Source organism: Chelonoidis abingdonii, chromosome 1 (assembly GCF_003597395.2).
Source record: "Chelonoidis abingdonii isolate Lonesome George chromosome 1, CheloAbing_2.0, whole genome shotgun sequence".
NCBI classification, from domain to species: Eukaryota; Metazoa; Chordata; order Testudines; family Testudinidae; genus Chelonoidis; species Chelonoidis abingdonii.
Genome location: NC_133769.1, coordinates 59,466,131 through 59,485,835, shown reverse-complemented (window position 1 = coordinate 59,485,835; position 19,705 = coordinate 59,466,131). Strand labels below are relative to the sequence as shown.

The 19,705-nt window shown below is 42.6% G+C and overlaps 1 protein-coding gene across 3 annotated transcripts in view; it reads right to left on the bottom strand.

Moving 5' to 3' along the window:
• Nucleotides 1-19,705, bottom strand: part of TMEM117 (transmembrane protein 117) — a 363,574-nt gene that overhangs the window by 179,329 nt on the left and 164,540 nt on the right. Inside the window, exon 1 of one of the 3 annotated variants that reach the window (XM_075065943.1) lies at nt 10,013-10,098. The exons of the other annotated variants lie outside the window; for them this stretch is intronic. The gene's annotated coding sequence lies outside the window, so the exon portion shown is untranslated. Of the gene's footprint in view, nt 1-10,012; nt 10,099-19,705 lie in introns of those variants that run through there. 3 annotated transcript variants of the gene reach the window in all.

Below are 19,705 nucleotides of genomic sequence, written 5' to 3'. Positions count from 1 at the left end.
TCCATTTTGTCACACAAACACACACGCCCCTACATGCTGTTAATATATAATAACCTGGTGTAAATGATGCACTTGATTTTAAAAATAATTAAGGCCTAATTTAGATGTAATGTAGAGGAGTATCCAATTGTGAATTATAATTAAAGTAATAAATTATTATAAAGATGCTATTAAGTAATATAACCTGTGTATATTTTTAGCTCTATTCATTAACTACAAATGAAATAAAGAACAACTTCATCTGAAACATCAGGAATATCTGGCTTTGCTATTGCTTCATTAGAAATGACAACAGAAATGCACTACTTTCTATTCCTTTTTAATGCTAGTGGCATAAAGTTATTTTGTTTCTTTTATGTTCTACTTGAACAATTTTCATTTGAGAACACAACAAAATAGGGGACCGCACAAATTTGGCCACTATTAGGAATACAAATGTTTATTTGGGTTCAGTTACTGCGGTTGAGAGATATTCTCAATTTTCAAAGTTTTAATTAAAATGCACATTTTCTTTAAAGTACACTGCACCATTATTTGACCTTGAAGGATACATTTGCACAGTTCTGCACAAGCGATTAACTTTAACATAGCAAAATCCTCATGTGCATGGAAAGACAGAAGTTTGAGACAAAATTCTCCTTTGCAGGATTCAGACTGATCTCCACTGACGCTCACCACTAGTGATAGCAATGGTGGAAAGTATGTAATGTAGATGGGGATTTTTACCAACATGCCATCCAACTCTGCTTACAACTCAGAGTAGGGTGAGATGAGACAGTGGTAAGAAAAATCTTACCCTATGTACATTACAGCTTCCATCAGCTGCCATTGATGGAGCTGCACCAGTGGTGAATCATGGGTCCCCCTTTTGGTAGTGCAGATAAGGCAATAAAGGACAGAGGTATCTCTTCACCTAGGACCAGATACTTACACTGGACACTCAGATATCATTTTGGGGGGCAAATAAGAATCTGAAAAGTCTAGATGGTGGGGAAAAATATCAAGAGAAAGTTTTTATAGTATGATCAGTGCTCTTTTATAGTATCATCAGTGCTTTATGATTCCACATCCACAGAATTTGACACAGAATCTACTCTCTGCTTCCGAATTGTACTTCACAATCCAAGCTTTTCTTTAAAAAAAGCTCCTAGCATTCCAAGTTGTGGAGAAACTCTTCCAAATGTGAAACAAATACAAAATGATGCAATCGTGTCTGACAGCCTCAAGCAATAGCTCTGAGAGCCATGAATTTATCTCAATTGGGAGTTATATTTTCAACATTTGGTTTCAAAGTTAAGTGCCAATATTTTTAACTATTTAGGCGAAATTTCCCATTAATGTGTTTATCTTGCAGTTTCAAACTGCCTTCTGCTCCTTCCCAGGTGCCAGAAAATCAATTTTCTTCTCCTTAGTTGCCTGAACTTCCTGCTTCTCTCACCCCTCACAATGCTGTTCTGTATTTTCATGCCAAATACGAAGCATAATGAAAATCAAAAAAAGGGGGGACAATGTAATACTGATATTAAATCCAGTTTATGACACATGGGGGAATGCTGCATTGACCGTATTATTCATTTTCATATTTAATTCACTACAACCCTTATGTTTTAAATTTATCGGATGCTGCCACAGAATCTGCATTCTGAACTGGAGCTTTGCAGGATGACGACTCCATGCTGCAGAATTTACATCTAATTTGCTGCAGAGTACTGGGGCTTTCATTGTCAGCGGTCTGTGGAGGACAGAACTACATTGTCACAATAGGGTTGAAGTGATGAACCCACAACTAAACCAGGTGATCTGAATATTCCATAAGATACCAGAGTGTTCTGATATTCACCCTCTAGTATGCACCCGAGCTGGAGCCAGGCCAGCCAAGCTAACAAAGATAGTGTTACCATTGCCTAATATTCACGTTTCAGGGCAGTATTCATAGACATAGAATTCTCTCCAAAGCCATCCAACATACATATTTCAAAAAACAATAGGAATTTCTCTCCAGTCCCCCAACTCTTGGAATGTACTGTAAGAACCAGAACAGAAGCTTAAAAGAAAGGTGTGATATAATTTCAGTGCAGATATAATATCTTGACGTCACAAAACAGAGATAAAAAGAGGTACTTATCTCCCCTTCTCCAAAAACAAAAAACACCAGAAAAAAGCAAAGTGAACTGGTCAAGAAAAAGTCTGACAGCAAGAGAACATGGAGTTGCTGCCCTATTGGCATAATAGGCAGTGAAATACATCCCACCGTGGAAAGCCTGCAAAAGTTTATGCATCCCTTCACCCCAGTGTACTATTATTATTTATTTGTACTGCAGTAGCACCTAGAACCAATCAGTCTGGGACCAGGATACCATTGTGATAGCAACTGAACAAATGTCATCAATGACCAGGGGCTGCAGAGCACCACTTAAAGTGTGTGGGTGGGCATCGATTTCCTCTTCCACCTCTTATCCTCCTCTTCCCGTCTCAGGCCCACTAGCACATGGTGATCCATGACACCCCTGATCCATGAGCCTCTACTCCCACCTCCCCAAATTTGAGCGAGTGGCATTGTGGCTCATGGAGTTGCAGAGCCATTCAGCCTGACCACTTTTTGGTTGGGCCAAACCTATGACTGTGTGGCCCTCCTGCTCCATGACCTACAAAAATGACAGTCCCTGCTCCAGAGATCCTACAGTCTACTGTATGATGAAAAACATTGTCGCAATAAAGCCATGAACGGAGAAAGAGAAGATAACAGTAATACAATGAGAATTAGCAGCAATCAGCCATTATTAATTATTTTGTATATATCATGGCAGAGCTGAGTTTTAAAAAGGAATTTGGAGGTTTTATTAATCCTAGATAGCTACATGGCCTCTGCTGCTATAGTACCTGAGCACCTCACAACACACCTGCAAGGTAGGGAAGTGCTATTAAGCCCTTTTCAGAGGCAGAAAACTGAGGCACACAGCAACTAAATGACATGACCAACATCACACATAGAGTCAGTGGCAGAGCAGGAAATTGAACCCAGGTCCATGTTTTCAAGGCTAATGGCCTAACTTCTGGACTATCCTTTTTCTCTCCAAAATAGCCTACTGCAGTTATGGATATCAGTGGGAAGAAGAGGTGAGGGAATAACTGATTTTTCAGTATGGTGCCATTTCAAACCAAAGCTGATTTTTTGTTATTTTTCTTGCCAAAACAAAAAACCTGAAAATATTTTGTTCCAGTCAATCTGACTTTTCAGTCTATTTTTTAAAAACTTACAGCTGACATTTCCAACATTCAGTTTTCCCACTGAAATTCTTCCCCGAATTCGACCTGCTTTTGTGCGTAGTTTCAGTGCACCCCAAAAATGCATTTTTCAGAGTATTTACTATGTGCCAAAAAAGTTTTACCCAGCTCTAATAGGAAGCTCTTCCTATGCATAAGAGCCAGCATGGGAGAAAGTGTGAAGATGTTTGATAGCATGACAAAGCTCCTCCTCTACCTTGGTGGGTCCTGTGCTTATTGGCGGATTTGCTGGCCTCAGAGATCTTCCCCTCTGGTGGAACCCCCATTCCGGGTCAACTCCTCCTGTGTCTGATCAGGAGTTGGGAGGTTTGGGGAGAACCCAGGCCCACCCTCTACTCTGGCTTCCAGCCCAGGGCCCTGTGGATTGCAGCTGTCTATAGTGACTCCTGTAACAGCTGCATGACAGTTACAACTCCCTGGGCTACTTCCCCATGGCCTCCTCCAAACACCTTCTTTATCCTCACCACAGGACCTTCCTCTGGGTATCTGATAACGCTTGTACTTCTCAGTCCTCCAGCAGCACACCCTCTCACTCTCAGCTCCTTGTGCCTCTTGCTCCAAGCTCCTCACACACGCACCACAACCTGAAGTGAGCTCCCTTTTTAAACCCAGGTGCCCTGATTAGCCTGCCTTGTTTCCAGAAAGCTCCTGATTGTTCTGGAACCTTCCCTATTACCTTACCCAGGGAAAGGGGACCTACTTAACCTGGGGCTAATATATCTGCCTTCTATCACTCTCCTGTAGTCCTGTCCATGCTCTGGTACCGACTCAACACCCTGGTCCCGGCCCCGGGTTTCCTGGCCAACCTCCGGATGAGGATTCTGGAGTTCTTTTGGCCAGGGATGCACTGGGTCTCTGCAGGGGCCCTCCACCTGCCCCTGGAGGAGGGGGGACAGGACCTGAAGTGCCTCCACACTCAGGTCCATGTCTTCAACCTCCAGGCCCTGCAGAGGCTCCTGTATGGTGCAGGTAGCCTGACGTGGAGCGTATTGGCGCACATCTTCCTCCGCCACTTCTGAGGGCTCCGATACGACCGGCAGCTCTTTTACCTTCATCCGAGAGGTCTTCCGCAAGACCTCTCCAGGCTGCCGGTCTTCTACTAAGACCTCCTCCGGACCTGGAAGCTCTTTTCAATGACCAGGTCCTTGGCGGCCACCGTGGGGGCCAATCTCCTTGCGGAGCCCCTGCTACACATTCCCCAGCTTCATGTGCAGGTGGCGGAGTCCCCCGCAGTGCGCCAGAGGCTGGTCTTGGCGGGAGTCACCAGGGTCGGAGAGACTGGGGAGACTGGCTGGATCCCCTGACGCTTGCTTAGCGCATGGGGCTCTCCAGACCTTATAATCCCCAGTGCGTACTTCAGGAGGTGAAGGCCGCTTTACTGCCTGCTGCTCGGGCTTACCTGGACCAGGTCCTGCGAGAGGGCACGCCCCACCCACCCTCCACCCCAGGCCCTGTGGACATTTTTATCGGCCCCCTGCCCCATGGACCCAATCGGCCCCCTCACCCTTTCACTGCGAGCCAGCTGCACGATCTGCAACCCGTTCTGTTCCAGGCCGTGCCACGGAAACACCTGTACACGCTCGTGCTCCACACCCTTCACTACCTCACCCTCACATCCCGCCCCGATACCAAATGGCGGGACCTTCTGCCACCTCTTGAGGGTGAGAGGCCCTGGTGGACCAGCTTATACTCTGCCCTGGTCCTGAGGCCCGCCGGGGATGTCAGTTGGTAGCTCCTTCACGGGGCCGTAAGCACGGGCGTGTACTTGGCGCAGTTTACCTTGTCCCCAACACCTGCCCTTTTTGTGGCATGAAAGAGACCCTGGCGCACATTTATTTAGAGTGTGCCAGATTATAGCCCCTGTTCCGGCTCCTCTTGAACCTTTTATTGCATTTTTGGTTGCACTTTTCCCCTCACCTGTTTATCTACGCACTACCCATCCGTGGCCCCACAAAGTCGCAGGATCTCCTTGTCAACCTCCTCTTGGCCCTGGCCAAACTAGTCATCTACAAAAGCAGGGAGAGGAGGTTGGCCGACAGGATTACCTGCGACTATGGAGTCTATTTCTGCTCCTCCGTCCGTTCATGCATCCGGGAAGAGTTCCTCTGGGCGGCATCCACTGGCTCCCTTTCGAGGGGCAGTGGGTGTTGTCTGGAATTCTCTGCTCGGTGTCCCTTCGTTTAGCCCTATGACCTCACTCCCAATCCTGTTTTTTCATTAGTTGTCCCCCACAATTATTTGGTGTCACTGACCTGTGGATCCTTCCCTTAGGCTGCGGGGAGGTCCTTTACAAGTGGGCGGGCTTTGCCCGCCCACCTCCTGGATACCAATAGGATCACTCTCCTGTAGCCCTCTGGCCTGACCCTGTCACAACAGGAAACTTGATTAATGTCAGATGTAGGCTTGCAATGGGTATGGCTTGGGACATTTGACCCTTTGAATTCCAAAAGCAGAAGAACATCTACTATTTTCAAAATTCCTATCCTCCCCATTCACGCCAGTAACATTTTGAATGGCATCAACTACTTTTGGTTTATTCTTGCAGTTTGGTACCACCTAATTTATGCATTATTCAACATTTTTTTGTATTTTTACTACATTTGTCTAATATACTTCATTTCATTTATGTTTTGTTTAGTCAGACAATAAAAATGTAGCTGCAGATTTCACTTGGTTTGTTACTGATGAGAACAAGGGATTCCACTGCCAAGTCAAGGACAGACTGCCAAATGCCCTCCAAATACTGCTGTGCTAATAGGTGAACTCTTCACATAAATATCCAAAGCTCATTCCTTTTCCAAATGAGTAAGTTCTTTCACCCCAGCTGTTTTGAGCAGAAAGGACTCTTCAGCTAAAGTACAAGTTCTTCCACTGAAAAGATAAAATAAAGGGGTCAGAGGCTGGCCATTATTTACAAAACCACTTAGCAGCGCGGGAGGGTGTTAAGAGGTTTTCTCACTGAAATACTGCAAATTGCTTAGTAAGTCATAAAACAATTGAAAAGAACTGTTTCTCTTTCTAATACCTCTTCTAATGGGCTAGTAAGCTTCTGTAGCTTATTTCATGCAACTCAGTCACTGGCAGGTCCATTGAAGTCACACATCTTGTTTAATTTGTTGCTTTTGGCTTTAACTATATACAGTGATATCAAAAATGGACCAGAATCCTGTCAGAGCTGCCACATTAATCTAGTTTTGGGGAATAAAGAATTACATTTTGTTATCACGATAGGAATTACCACCTGCTTGAATATAACACCGGGAAAGGGTATGTGGAGCTTTCCATGTGCTATTGAGTGTGCTGGGTTGTTTATTACTAGATGTACATAAGTTAAAACAAAAAGAGTTACTTTATGGTACACCATCCTTTTTGGCACCTTTTGTCTATTTGCATATTCTGAGCTACAAACCTACATGAGCTCCCGGCAGTGGACGCTTTCTAGGATGATGCGTTGAACCCAAACTTTAGGTCCTATGTAGGGTGACCAGATGTTCCGATTTTACAGAGACAGTCCCAATATTTGGGCCTTTTTCTTTTATAGGCTCCTATTATCCCCCATGCCCTATCCCAATTTTTCACACTTGCTGTTTGGTCACCCTAATTCCATGCGCTCTTGGCTTTCTGGGGCTGTGCAGAGTTTAGGCACTGTCTCTTTGGACTGTGTCCAGGCACTCACTCCAGGTACTGACCCCATGTCTGACAGTCCAATTGGCTCGACCCTGAAACAAGTGCCAGCTCTCCCAAGCCTCCCCAGTAGTTGCTGCATGTTCTCAGAGTTCCACGAAGGCGGTGGACCCCCAGGCTTATTGTTTCCCTCTTTGATGACTATGTGACCGTGAAAACAAGTACTGCATTGTTCCTGCAAAGGAATTTCTAAACACACACTTTACTCTTAGACAGCACAAGACCAATATAGAACTAAACCTGCACCCAACGACAAAAACCAAAACAAAACCTGCACCCAAATCCTGCTTTAGTTTCCTTACTACTCCAAGAGCCCTTTCAATTGGTCAGTGTCTGTTAAGTATCCACAATTCCCCCTTCTCCTGCTTCTCAGCCTTCTCTGCTTCCAGTCCTGGTTTGCTCCCCTGTCTCTCTCGGGACGACACATGACAGAGCCTCCCTTTTATAAAGTTGCAGTTTGCTTTGTCAGGTGACCACTCTCAGTGACTTCAAACCCCTCTTCAGATGATCCACTGGTTGGCTACCAGGTCACTTGGAAAAGTGGGTTTCCCTGGGGGTTAGTCAGCTCACTGTCCTGCTAGTGCAAGGTTATTCAATTGTTGACAGTCCTTATTGATGTACCACTCAGAGGCAGACACCCAGGTGCCAGTCCCCCTTCCCTTAGCACAAGTGGTATGATGCAAGAATACTGCAAAAGACAATCCTAAGGATATAAACACAGCATTCAAAAAATCCAACTGGACCGATCCAAAACTGTCACATCACTCCCGGAACAGTTCTTTTTAGACCCACCCTATTTGCAGGTATTTTCCTCTGCTACCCCTGAGTAAATAAGTAGAGTTAGACTCATATGCACTTCAAACTGGTGTAATTTCCCCAGGGGTTCCCATTTTCTAATTAACTTAGACTCAACATGCAACTTGCATCACTGTTTACATCATAATTGCACGTGCATGTATATGACAGAAAGAGAGAGTATTGCTTCCAAGGGCAACCAAAAGGCTTAGGGACACAGATTGTTAAAGGTATTTAGATGCCTAGCAGAATTTTCAAAAGCATCTAGGCACCTAACTCACACTGAAATCAGTGAGTGTTAGGCGCCTAGGTATTTTGAAAATCCCACTAAGTGCCTAAACACCCTTAAAAATCTGGCTTTGCTCATTGAGTTTGGTTATAGTGATATTCTTGAATATCTAAAAGTAGAAAAGAAGAAAATCCTTTAGGTTTCTGCAGCACAAAGACCAAAAATCCATAGTTAATATGGCTTCAAGTCCATGCATGCTATCTTTTACAAGTGGACTATAAAGGTGCCTTTGTACTTGTATTACCCATATTACAGTACATGAATATATGAAATACAGGACTTCATAAGAGAACAGGATGGGAATTTTTTGGCTAAACATTCTTTCATCTCAAAGTGTTGATCTACCAAAACTGAAACTATTTGTGGGAAAGCACCAGTTTTGATGAATTTCCCATTTTGAAAAAATGCTGGGGAAAAAAGTTTAACATTATCAAAATGTCTTTTTTTTTTTTTAAATTGAAACAACTTTTCATTTCAAAATGTAAGTTAGTGTATAGTAAAAAAAATTAAAAATCAAAACTAAAACAAAATATTTTGAAATCAAGCAACATGTTGCAATTGACCTGACCTTAATTTTTCAGGTTGTGAAAATATAAAGATTCAACTTTTCAGCCTGATTTGAGACAGGAATATTTTTCAGAAAATCATTTCCCATTCAGCTCTAGTTAAATCCGTAAGGTGTTAGATACATTTCTCCTTCGAAGTACGGTATACAATACAGTGCAGCAATATTTCTGCATGACAAATAATAAAGAAAGAGAGAAATGAACAATCGAAAATTTCAAAGTCTACTTAAGGATATCATTTTTTTAACCTTTAGAGGCAGGAGAGGTAAATTGCTGTTCAGTTTGGTTTTGATACTTGACTGTAATTATTGTTAAAAATATATTTTACTTGCCAATAGATTCTTTAGCAACATACTTGTATGTATGTGTGGACAGAGGCCCCACAGAGAATGAGCAAGGTACTGAAAAAGTGAGCACAGGAGCATGGGGACTGTGTAGGAGCTTCAGTGAATATCTTGAGTTTGGCCAATATATAGTTAAAAACAACTTTTATGTCTAATTTGGGGAGTTAATTTGGGAATTAATACCATCATCTTTTATATTTACAAAGATATTATCTTATTTTTCAGGTTGTAACTGCTGTAAGAACAGACAAAGCTCAATTCCTGAAAATAACACTCTTTGAATAGAATAAAACATCTCTTTGAACTAGTCTCAGTGGCAAAGTGGCATAAGTAAACACTCAATGCATGCTGCTGATGACCCTCAGAGCTCAAGAACTGTGATCAGAATTACTGAATTGAAAGAGCAGAGAGAGATGCAGAATTATGCAGAATGACAACAAAGGGGCATTATGGAGTAGGAACAGCTCAGAACTGACTACCCCAGGCCTCCACTTACGGAGGCCAGTATCATGACAGAAAGAACTCTTCCTCCACTATGCCAGACATAGCACCAGTGCAACTGAGGATCTGGCACAAAATCCACAAATTCAAATATTGGACCTGATCCATAGCTATGGCTCCTAGGCACTATGGTAATCGTCATAACAATTGAACCTATCCTGGCTTTAGGGCGGTCAAATACAATCAAGTATATTCTGCTAGACTTTGCACTGAAGTGTTTGGAGAAAGACTAAGTAGCCACAATTTAGGATTTTTTTCCTTGCTTCCCAAAATAAAGTGAGATGTACATATATTTTATATTAAGGTGCATATAAATATACACAAATGCAAATACAAATAGGTTTATACAGAACATGAATTTTATTTTTACATGACGAGATGGCATAATTCAAAGCTACAGTACAAAGTCAAATTAAAGTATTAACTCTGTCCTGCAGGGTTTGTGTGTTGTGTATAGGGGAATTGGAGATATAACACTTGGTAAAGCTTAATAGGAATGAATGGTTGTTGACTCTTGCATGAACAACACTGGCTTTCACATTTGTCACCTGGTTGTCTCATGGATTCCAGTAGCAGGTGTCAGGATCCATCAGCATGCCCAGTCCTCGATCACTGAAGCTGATAGATACCAGAGAGAGACAATCAACACAAACAGCGAGAAAAGCAATCTGACAAAACCAGAGAAAATTAAAAAGTAACAGGGAAGAAGAAGAAACAATGTTTAAAAGAGAAGGAATAGGGAAGGAGAACAGGAAAAACAGAAGGACAAGCAAGCAGAGTGAGGTAGTGCTAAATCAGAGGGGAGGGAAATGACATAAGAGTGACATGTTATAAAATGCAAACAACTTATAACATAAAGGGAAAATAAAACACCAGCACAGTAGCTCACGGGAGGGGAGAGTACACTGAACAACCCAGGATCTTCAAAGTTTTAAGGAAACGTGCGTATTCAATTCTACTTTAAGCCCTTTTGCAAAACTGCTGCTCAACCAGCGAACGTCTCATCAAGAGCGAGGCCATGAAGTAAATACTGCTATGAAAAGAACAAAAAGATTAGGGCCCCAATTCAGCAGAGCACTTAGTCATGGACTTGATTTTAATTACATGGGAAGTTCCATTGACTTCTGTTGGACTACTGTGATGCTGTCTCACAGGTTGTCAGCAGGCTAATTCACTCACATGTTAATAGAAATCAAAGGAATGTTAAAAGGTCATGGTATGTTCAAACCAATTCACTTGTAAGATCTAACTGTATTGTTAAGCTTGACTATATCCTGTTATTTATTTGCCATTATGCATTCCATATAGTAAATAACCCTAGATCAAAAGTTGTTAGCATAAAGATGAGCAGTTACTTAGTGTGCAAAACTTCATGAATATTAAGGAAAGATACCTGTATTGTTCCCACATAGCCATCCCTATTGTAACAAATGGTCGGTAATTACATTATGTATATCACTGTGACTGGATTACTTGTGTATCCACTGGAAGTAGAATGTTAACTTCAAAGCAAGGTTCATTTCATGTTCGACAATGGACGTTCACAGCTCCATCAGCAGCTGCTACTCATGAAAACCCACATGGGTGGAGACACCTGCCAGCTTGTTTGCTGTGAGCAAGATATATAAATACTAGTTTATGGGAATAATCTTTCATCTCTGGACTGATGACTTCTGACAGGATGGAATTCTGAGCAATTGGACCAAGATCATTTGTAGTGTATTTACCTGCTTTAATCTCTCAATAATACATTTATTTTGCTGAGCTAATAAATCTTTAGTTTACTAAAAAATTTGGCTTCAGCATTGTCTTTGTTGAGATCTGAAGTACAGCTTGACCTGGGGTAAGTGACTGGCCCTTTGGAACTGGGAGTAATTGAATGTGTGATGATTTTTGGTTTTAATAACTTTTCGTCATTAAGTCTAGTTTGTCTGGGTGGTAATATAGGCTGAAGTGTCTAAGGGAACTAGCTGTGGGTCTATTATAAGATAGTATAGTGATCAAGGAGCAGACATTTGTTGCTGGTTTGGTTAAATCTAATTATAGAGTATACCACCAGTTTGTGTGTCTGCCCTGTTTTCTGACAGTCTGGCCTGAGATTGGCCCTCTCAGCTGTGACCTATTCCAGGCACTGCGACAACTACTCGTGCTTAAATCCTTTGCTAGAGCAGGGCATATATGGGCAAGAAGAGAGAATGAAGAGGTGAGTATAAGCAAATAGAAAATTGTATCTGACTGGGTTAGCACTGTGCAATGCCGAAGCATTTTTTTTGGCAGGGGAGGAAGTTGTTGACATCCTCTCCTTATAAGAATCTTCAAAGAACTATTCCTGAAAAAAAAAATGATAATTCAGTCCAAAACACCAGCTATGCCACCCTGAGATAAAAGATTCAGAACACAATACAATGGAGCCGACACTGAACCTCAAAGAACAGCAGCTTTCCAAGGAAAACATTTCAAAACTGTTCTATGATAAAATGACATCCCAGTTCTGTAAAGCCTAAAAACGATGAACAATACATATTCTGTGGGCAAACATCACAGTGGGAATGCAACTAATTCCATAAAATATGATTTATGGTAGCAAAAACAGAGGAAATATCTTGCTGTTTTTAAGTATGCACAGTCTGATGTCTATTGGAGACAAATAGTCACACGTGCCAGTGCTTGTTCCATCCCACTGCAGCTCACAAAAATCAGACCGAGATATAAAAACTGTTGGTTTTGAGGAGAAATTATCATCTTTGGCCTCCTCTAATACTTTTGAGATGAAAAGGAAGGAAGAAGTGGGATGACAATTGACAAGCTGATCTGAGTGTCAGGTTGGCTTCCTTTATAATATAACAACAGCAGATTGCAGAGCAGATGGAACAGAACCAGACACCAAGTATCGTAGAAATTAACGAATTATGGAGATTGCTTTGTCACTAATCAGTTTAAATCAGTCTATAAAAACCAACTGGGACCAGTACCAGCCATTCTGCAAGACCTGCGATATAATCAAGAAAAGAATGTCATTTGGATACTGCAATGAGGAAGAGAAAAACCCACTCTTCAACCCATTATCTAAGCAACCAAAACAGAAAACCTTGGTTGCTATTCCTTGGTCACCTGCTGGTTGATATACCTGAAGACACATTAAAATACTAGATCTGCCATCCACCCTACTTCTTGTTACTTTACTTACTGTTATATACCTTACTGTCCTTAATCTAACTGTCACCTAAATAATAATGGTTCAGATTCTCAGCTGGTGTAAATTAGAGAAGCTCCATTTTATAGCTTCTACCCTAAAATCAACCCAACGCCTTTTATAATGGCCTTTACAATAATGAATATCGTATGTAGTAATGTAAGGGCCCCCCGTCTGCAAGATAATCCGTTAAACCATCATTGTCTTCTTGAGACCAAGAAGGAGAAGGCATACATAGATGGACACAGAAATTGTGATGTAAGTTTGCCCCCCGATGGAACAGTCTCCCAATCTGTCCCATGTGAAGGACTAGCAGGTCTCCAGAAACAAACAACGACAACAACAACAACAAGCAGCATGAGTGACATGTATACAGATGTCCATATCTGTTACACAAGTGTTTGAACTTTCTAGTTGGGCTGTTTTTTAAAGCACTGGGCGTGAAGGAGTTTTCCTAAATGTTTACATTCAAATGGATTTATTATATATCTATTGGCTCCAAGTATCCTTATCCATAACAAACTCTCTGCTTGGGTAAGAGACACCACTGTCCCTTTCTGCTCCAAGTCCAACAATTATCAGAGATATCATTCTTCTGCACAGCTGGGGACCTTGTCCACATTAGGCCTTGATTCAGCAAAGAATTTAAGCATCTGCTTAAATCCATGTCAATTCAGTAAAGCACATAAACGTACTTAACTTTAAGCACATGCTTAAGTCCTAATGACATCACTTAAGTTTAAAACTTAAGCACCTACGTAAATGCTTTTCTTTATTAGAGCCTTAAGCAGTTAAGACATAAGGTGTGGATTATGGTCTAAGAATGGCACTGGTTTTTATTATTAGACTGAAGGTCGAGTAACACTGCTGCTGAAACATGTCCCTATATGCAGAGCCTAAGGTGCAATTTATGTGTGTTAATTACTAAAGAAAAATATGCATCATGAGAACAAATCATTTTAATTGGAAAAAATGTTTTAATTACATGTTAGGTTAAAAACTATAGTGCCTAGTAATTGTACATTTTCAAAGATAAAACTTTAAGGAAAAAATTTAAATGATTACTAAAATGAAATGACAAAAATCATAAAAATAGATGAATTAAATTTTAAAGTTGAACTCAAAATTATCATGAAAGATACATCTTGAAGTCAAAAATGTAGTCTATCTTTGCCTTATTTCATTATTAAGAATGCCCTGAGAGCTTTCATTTGGATGCACATATAAAGTAGGGGGACAATGGTAAAGGTTGAACTTATAATAAATATGTTCTTAGATTATTTATTGATTTTTACATGAAGAGGCTATCTAATTAAGCTGATATTCTTCCATCATGAAAGCCAGTAAGCAGTAAAAGTTCAGTTGGATAGTCCTGCAGAAGAATTTTAAATCCTTCTCTGTTTAGAAAAAGCAGCTGCCAACATTCCCTTGGCAGTTTAAAACTAATTGAGGCTGAGAGAGTGGTTAGAAAGGTCTCCATTGAAGCAAATGAGATAGAATGTTCTTCTCTGATTAGAGTCAAGTCTTTTAAACTTGAACCTCACAGGAAAATGCTTCTCCTATTTTTTTAACACTTTTATATCAGTTTCAGGCACTTCCAAGCAGTAATGGACACGCAATACTCCATTCAAGCAGAGCTAGGGTGGAAGGAGATAAGATGTTAGGCGACCTGTCATTAATGACTGCTCAACAGAAAGACAGGATATGGTTTAATCAATTATATTCCAGGACTTTTAAAATCCCACTTTATAACAGAAATTTAAAATTCGTTATTTTTTATTTTTGCTCACTGACAAAACTGAGGTCTTTAAATAGCTATAGCATCAGATATAAACCCTAATTCCTGGCACTCATTTAATTTAACAAAAGTTATTAAAGTTGCACTGAAACAGATTTTTTAAATTTTGTGGCAAGTCACACCTCCCAGTGCAGTTTTATAATTTCTTTTGACTTATATCCTATCACACGGTAGCAAATAAAGCTCATCATTGCTACAAAGGCATTTCTAAGGCAACTTAGTCTGATTTAAAGGTAATATTATTTAAATATTATGGCAACAATACTTCAAACATGAATTCTAATTTGCCATGTAGTATAAAGCTGATGGCCTGCTCTGCACCTATGAAAATTAGGTCACTTATTCTTCTGAATGTTACCGTTCATTCCACCTTTTTTAAACCTTTACATACATCCTAAAAATAGCATACTATTAGTTGTTTCAAATATGCAAGTGAGCTTCATTGACTTAAGTCATTTATTTACAGGACCACCACCAAAGGTTCACACACTGTAAAATTCCATTTAACTTTTCCCCTAATTCAAGCCTGGTCTTTTTAAAAATACTCTATTTTCTTTTATAAATTAATCTTTTCACAATTAATCTTTCCGCTTTCCATTAAACTATCCACTTTTATTCACTACCTACCGTTAGCCTTTTATTTAAACCTTTATGGAACAGTAACCTTCAAAATACCTTACTTACCTAACCAATGATAAAATTCAACTTTAATAGGAAAGGCACTGAAAATCTGTGGAAATTGTAGAAAATAAATATTTCTAGTTAAACTCCTCAAGCAGTATTAACTCTTTTATAACAAAAATTCTATAAAGTTTTAAGAACCACTACTTACAGAAGATGATGATGGATGATGACGTGGAGGCATATCTCCTTGCGTTTGAGAGAATGGCCCAGCGGGAGGCCTGGCCCCAAGACCAGTGGGCTATCCTGGCTCCTTTTCTGTGTGGGGAGGCGCAGAAAGCATATTTTGATACGACAACAGAAGCACCTTCAGATTATTCCCAGCTAAAGGCAGAGATCCTGGCGAGGTCTGGTGTGATGACAGCTATAAGGGCACAGCAGTTCCATGAGTGGAAATACAACAAAGCCCCGAGGTCCCAGCTGTTTGACCTGATCCATCTAGTCAGGAAGTGGCTGCGCCCCGAGACCCACCGGCCAGAGGAAGTCGTGGAAACCATAGTTGTGGACAGGTATATGAGAGGGCTACTGCCAGACGTACGAGGATAGGTCAGTCAAAATGATCCCTCCTCCTATGATGAGCTAGTTGCCCTCGTAGAGAGACATCTAGCAGCACAGGACCTCTCTCGGACCACTGGGGAAGGGTGGCGCCAGAACAGGAGGCAAGTGTATGTACCAAGGGCCCAAGCTGCCACAGCTCTGGGCCGAACTATGGAGAGGAGGAAGGAGGCCGAAGAGCGGCCAGAGTACTCGGAGGAACTTGGGGACTGGGAGAGAAAGACTCAGGGAGTAAGGCCTCACAGCCCAAAAAATAGGGGGCTACCCCGAGCAGGGTACCAATGTTATGCATGTGGAGAGATTGGGCAGCTATATGCCCTAACCTAGAGCAGCCCATGCAATGCAACCTGAGAAATCTAGAAGAGCCATGTGGCCTGATAAATCTAGTAGGGGTAGCGATGGTCCCTCATAGATATATTAGGCCAGTTAAAATGAATGGTATAAAGACCACTGCGTTAGTAGACTCAGGAAGTGCAGTCACGCTGGTCTCGGGAAAGCTGGTTGGGTATCCTGGGCCAAGCACACAGGGATATCCTGTGTCCACGGGGATGTCAATTACTACCCGACCATCCCAGTAAAAATAAAGGTCCTGGGAAACCCCACTAAGGTGATGGTGGAGGTGATCCCAAAACTCCCCTACTCAGTCCTCATAGGACGAGACTTCCCAGGGTTTGGCAGTCTACTTCCTGGAGGGGAGTCAGAAGAAGATAACAACCCAGAGTGCAATGAGATGGCCTCGATAGTTAGCAACCCCCCAACCTTCCATAAATTTGCCCAGGATTTATTCTCGCCCCCTGGGAAGACCAGGAAGACTCGGCGAGAAAGGAGGGTCGATTAAGAGGAGGGGAACGAGAATCTTGACCCAGAACCGGAAGCCTATACTCGTAGGGGAAAGAGTTGACCCGACTGACAAGGGAACTAGGCAGGAGGTCGGTGAGCCAACAGCCGGACCCAGTTCCCCAGGGACCTCCCTCGAGGGGTAAATAGAACCCCCTGGGTTTGGGCAAATTGGACCTTCACTAGAGAATTTTGGACGGGATCAGGCCAATGATCCAGTATGTAATAATATTCACAAAAGAAGTAGTTGAGGAGAATGGGGTCCCTGTGGAAGGAAGAGCCAAGGGCCCAGGGCCATATTATATGATCAGGAAGGATCTGCTATACAGAGTAGTCCATATCCAAGAGCAAGTCATGGAACAGCTGCCAGTACCACAGAAACATCAGAGGGGAGTGATGGAGCTAGCCCACAGCCATCTGTTTGGGGGACATCTAGGGGGAAGATAAAACCCTGGATCGAAATCTGCAGAGGTTTTTTTGGCCTGGAATATATGCGGCGGTCGGACAATATTGTGCTTCCTGTCTGGAATGCCAATTACATGGGCCCGACCCCGCTTAAGGGAACCTTCGGTACCTCTGCCGATTATTGAAGTTCCCTTTGAGCAAATAGATATGGACCTAGTAGGGCTGCTAGAAAAATCAGCCCGAGGCCATCAGCATATATTCGTGGTGCTAGATTATGCCACCCGGTACCCTGAGGCCATTCCTCTATGGAACACTACATCCAAGATCATAGCTAAAGAATTAATCCAAATTTTTGCTAGAGTGGGAATACCCAAAGAGATCCTGATGGATCAAGGAACCCTCTTTGTGTCTAAATTAATGAAGGAACTATGTGCAATGCTCCACATGCATACCCTAAGGACATCAGTCTATCATCTGCAGACCGATGGCCTCGTCAAGCGTTTTAATAGAACATTGAAGAACGTGATACGAAAGGTCGTGATCCGGGATGGGAAGAACTGGGACACCCTGCTACCGTACCTAATGTTTGCGATAAGAGGAGATACCTCAGACTTCAACTGGGTTCTCCCCCTTCGAACTGTTACATGGTCGTCACCCCGGTGGCATACTGGACATTGCCAAAGAAAGTCGGGAAGAACCCATGGAAAAACCTCATCGAGCATGTGTTGCAGATGAAAGACAGGATAGCCCAAGTCACCCCCGTAGTGCGGGAACACATGGAGAGGGCACAAGGGGCCCAACAAACATACTACAATCACCAAGCGACGATCCAAAAATTCCAAGTGGGAGATCAGGTAATGGTGCTCGTACTCACAGCGGAGAGCAAGCTCCTGACCAGATGGCAGGGGCCATATGAGATAATAGAAGCCATTGGAGAGGTCGATTACAAGGTCCGACAGCCTGGACGACAGAAGCTGGAACAAGTCTATAATATAAACCTATTGAAACCTTGGCAAGACAGAGAAGCTCATGTGGTCGCTCTAGGGTCACCTCCTCCTGAGAGCAACTCGCCTGGCCAAGTGGGAATATCCCCAGAATTGACCCCTGACCAACGAACTGAGGTGATCAACATGATCAAACGCAACCAGGACGTGTTCTCAGAAAAGCTAGGCAGGACTACTGAGGTTCACCATCACATCCTCACAGAGCCTGGAGTGAAGGTGAATGTCAAGCCATACTGGATCCCGGAGGCGAAAAGAGAAGAGATCAAGACAGAAGTCAGGAAAATGTTGAAGTTAGGAGTCATTGAAGAGTCTCATAGCCAATGGTCAAGCCCAGTGGTCCTAGAACCTAAACCGGATGGCAGTATGAGGTTTTGCAATGACTTCCAGAAACTGAATGAGGTGTCTCAATTTGATGCGTACCCTATACCCCAGATAGATCAGTTAATTGACCGGCTGGGGAAAGCACGATTTTTGTCCACCCTTGACCTGACTAAATGTTATTGGCAAATTCCCTTGGCCAAGGCCGACAAAGAGAAGAGAGCCTTTTCAACACCAGAGGGACTGTATCAATACACTGTCCTCCCTTTTGGTTTACATGGGGCTCCTGCAACTTTCCAACGGCTCATGGACAAACTGTTGCATCCACATGGCAAGTATGCAGCCGCCTATCTTGATGACATCATTATACATAGTCCAGACTGGGAGACGCACTTGGGGAAGGTGGAAGCAGTCCTGGACACCTTGAGGAAGGTGGGGCTGACTGCAAATCTCTCCAAATGCACAATTGGGCTAGCAGAAGCCAAACACCTTGGGTATATAGTGGGGAGAGGCATGGTGAAACCCCAACTTAACAAGTTAAAGGCAATACAGAATTGGTCCCGAATTGGGCAACTACAGGTCAATCAGGTTCAACTGAGAAACGGTTACCAAGGTAGCAATTAGAATCAGCTGAGGGGGAGCTACCTGAGCTTAATTAGTATCAGCTGACTCCAACTCAGGGCTGCCTGAGACCTTTTTAAACCCTTCCCTGGGAGGAAGGAGGGGGGGAGAGCAGAGGGAGAAGAAGCCCTGCTGCCTGGAATGTAGGAGCAGCAAGACAGCGAGCAAGACAGAGAGGCAGTACTCTCTCCCACAAGGGAGTAAAAATACTCTAAAAAGGACTGGTGGAGATATGGGGAGCAGACTTCCCCTGTGTCCCAAGGGGGGGACCGCATTACCCAAGCCTGTCTCACCAGGGCTAAAAGCAGCAGACGCTGCGGAGACTGAGAAAGTGCCTTGCCACAATATGAAAACAAAATAGTCTGCTACATGAGAGGAAAAACAATGCTCTGTGACCATGTCCTTTTTGATTCACTGGTCATACAAGAACAGTGTGCATCACACTGAGTAATCACTTTGATTTCCTGAAAGGTTAGAAAGCTTAAAACTGGCAGAAGGTCTGCCCCTTGTAGGAATCTAGTTTTACTAGAAGATTGCCTTACTTTTTATTGCAGGGTGGTCATTTGTCATCACTTTTTTTTTTTAAAGGAAATGCTATGGTATTTCAGTCTGCTTGGTATTGAAACGACCTGTGAAGTGACTTTTTGATCCAATTTTTAAAAAAGACAAGTTATGCAAGTGCAAAAGAAAGAAATCCATGCTTAAATTTGTTCTTTTCCATAGATTCATAGACTCTAGGACTGGAAGGGACCTCAAGAGGTCATCGAGTCCAGTCCCCTGCCCTCATGGCAGGACCAAATACTGTCTAGACCATCCCTGATAGACATTT